The sequence below is a fragment of the Sesamum indicum genome, unplaced genomic scaffold (assembly GCF_000512975.1).
Source record: "Sesamum indicum cultivar Zhongzhi No. 13 unplaced genomic scaffold, S_indicum_v1.0 scaffold00421, whole genome shotgun sequence".
In the NCBI taxonomy this organism is placed as follows: domain Eukaryota; kingdom Viridiplantae; phylum Streptophyta; class Magnoliopsida; order Lamiales; family Pedaliaceae; genus Sesamum; species Sesamum indicum.
This window is the reverse complement of record NW_011628309.1, coordinates 5,551-8,626: the sequence shown is the minus strand read 5'-3', so window position 1 is coordinate 8,626 and position 3,076 is coordinate 5,551. Positions and strand designations below refer to the sequence as shown.

The following is a 3,076-nucleotide window of genomic DNA, read 5'->3' as shown; positions in this document are numbered from 1 at the left end:
ATATTTATTCTTTGGCTTGCCATCCAAGACAAGTTGGCTACGACAGACAAACCATGGCTTGCTCACCTTGGCCCATGTGTCCTATGTAATGAAGGACTGACAGAGACACATGCACATTTATTCTTCCAATGCAGATTTAGTCGAAGATGTCTCACGGAAATTCGAAGAACGGTACGATTCTTATGGCCCAATAGAGAGTGGAAAGATGACATTACATGGGCTTCACAGAGATGGAGGGGTAAACACATAATCAACATGTCTTATAGAGCACTACTTGCAGCATGTGTATACCACATTTGGAAGGAAAGAAACCTGAGACGATTCGATAACACCGAGAGGACGCCTACTACCATAGCATTACTGATCATTGAGGACATTCGACAGCGAATCCATAGCATCTCACTCTCTAGATCAGTCAGTACACATGCTTTATTTCGATTATGGCGAATCCCTTGGCCTGTCAAGGGATAAACCATTTTGGGACCATATTGTTGTACTGTAACATTTTTACTCAATGAAACTTACTTTTACCAAAAAAAAAATTTGTGTGGTATATTTGCTAAGCTTAATAATAACTACAAGTTTGTATAAAAGGGAAACAAAATTGTTCTAATAAAACAGTGCAAAATAGCTAAATTTTAAACGCTCTCAGAATTCGACGAAACTTGACCCAAACGGTGTTCAAGACCCAAGAATTTGTGTGGTAAATTTGCTAAACGTAATAATAACTACAAGTTTGTATAAAAGGGAAACAAACATGCTCTAATAAAACCGCACAAAACACCTAAATTTTGAACGTTCTCAGAATTCGACGAAACTTGACCCAAACGTTGGTCTAGACCCAAGAATTTGTCTGGTAAATTTGATAAGCCTAATAATAACTACAAGTTTTTATAGAAGGGAAACAAAATTGCTCTAATAAAACCGCGCTAAACAGCTAAATTTTGAACATTCTCAGAATTCGACGAAACTTGAACAAAACGTTGGTCTAGACCCAAGAATTAAGTTGGTAAATTTTCTAAGCTTAATAATAACTAAAAGTTTATATAAAAGGGAAACAAACTTCCTTTAATTAAACCGTGCAGAGCAGCTAAATTTTGAACGTTCTTAGAATACGAGGAAAGTTGACCCAAACGTTGGTCTAGACCCAAAAATTTGTGTGGTAAATTTGCTAAGCGTAATACTAACTACAAGTTAGTGTAAAAGGGAAACAAAATTATTCTAATAAAACAGTGCAAAATAGCTAAATTTTGAACGTTCTCAGAATTCGACGATACTTGACCCAAAACGTTGGTCTAGACCCAAGAATTAAGTTGGTAAATTTTCTAAGCTTAATAATAACTACAAGTTTGTATAAAAGGGAAACAAACTTCTTTTAATAAAATCGTGCAGAACAGCTAAATTTTCAACGTTCTTGGAATACGAGGAAACTTGACCCAAACGTTGGTCTAGACCCAAAAATTTCTGTGGTAAATTTGCTAAGCGTTATAATAACTACAAGTTTATACAAAAAGGAAACGAGCGTACTTTAATAAAATTGTTCAAAACAGCTAAATGTGGAACGTTATTAGAATTCGACGAAACTTGACTCAAACGTTGGTTTACACCCAAGAATTTGTGCGGTATATTTGTTAAACTTAATAATAACTACAAATTTGTGTAAAAGGTAAACAAAATTATTTTAATAAACCGTGCAAAATAGCTAAATTTTGAACGTTTTCAGAATTCGACGAAACTTGACCCAAACGTTGGTCTAGACCCAAGAATTTGTGTGGTAAATTTGCTAAACGTAATAATAACTACAAGTTTGTATAAAAGGGAAACAAACTTCTTTTAATAAAATCGTGCAGAACAGCTAAATTTTCAACGTTCTTGGAATACGAGGAAACTTGACCCAAACGTTGGTCTAGACCCAAAAATTTCTGTGGTAAATTTGCTAAGCGTTATAATAACTACAAGTTTATACAAAAAGGAAACGAGCGTACTTTAATAAAATTGTTCAAAACAGCTAAATGTGGAACGTTATTAGAATTCGACGAAACTTGACTCAAACGTTGGTTTACACCCAAGAATTTGTGCGGTATATTTGTTAAACTTAATAATAACTACAAATTTGTGTAAAAGGTAAACAAAATTATTTTAATAAACCGTGCAAAATAGCTAAATTTTGAACGTTTTCAGAATTCGACGAAACTTGACCCAAACGTTGGTCTAGACCCAAGAATTTGTGTGGTAAATTTGCTAAACGTAATAATAACTACAAGTTTGTATAAAAAGGAAACGAGCGTACTTTAATAAAATTGTGTAAAACAGCTAAATGTGGAACGTTATTAGAATTCGACGAAACTTGACTCAAACGTTGGTTTACACCCAATAATTTTTGCGGTATATTTTTTAAGCTTAATAATAACTACAAATTTGTGTAAAATGTAAACAAAATTATTTTAATAAAACCGTGCAAAATAGCTAAATTTTGAACGTTTTCAGAATTCGACGAAACAGCTAAATTTTGAACGTTTTCAGAATTCGACGAAACTTGACCCAAACGTTGGTCTAGACCCAAGAATTTATTTGTAAATTTGCTAAGCTTATGAGCTTTCATAGCTCAGTTGGTTAGAGCATTCGTTTAGTAAGCGGGAGGTCTTGAGTTCAACTTTCAATGAAAGCAATTTAAATTTGCTAAGCTCAATAATAACTACAGGTTTGTATAAAAGGAAAATAAACTTGCTCTATTAAAACGGTGCAAAACATCTAAATTTCGAACGTTCTCAGAATTCGTCGAAAGTTAACCAAAACGTTGGTCTAGTCCCATGAATGAATGTGCTAAATTTGCTAAGCTTAATAATAACTACAAATTTGTATCAAAGGAAAACGAACTTGCGTTTATAAAACCGTGCAAAACAGCTAAATTTTGAACGTTCTTAGATTACGAGGACACTTGACACAAACGTTGGTCAAGACCCAAGAATTTGTGTGGTAAATTTGCTAATCGTAATAATAAGTACAAGTTTGTACAAAAGGGAAACTAAATTACTCTAATAAAATCGCGCAAAACAGCTAAATTTTGAACGTTCTC

At 33.5% G+C, this 3,076-nt stretch overlaps 1 non-coding gene across 1 annotated transcript; it reads left to right on the top strand.

Annotated features, from left to right (window-relative positions):
* Positions 1–2,594: 2,594 nt before the first annotated feature.
* Positions 2,595–2,668, top strand: TRNAT-AGU. Its single transcript has one exon. It is a non-coding gene; the product is annotated as a tRNA-Thr (tRNA).
* The last annotated feature ends 408 nt before the right edge of the window (positions 2,669–3,076 follow it).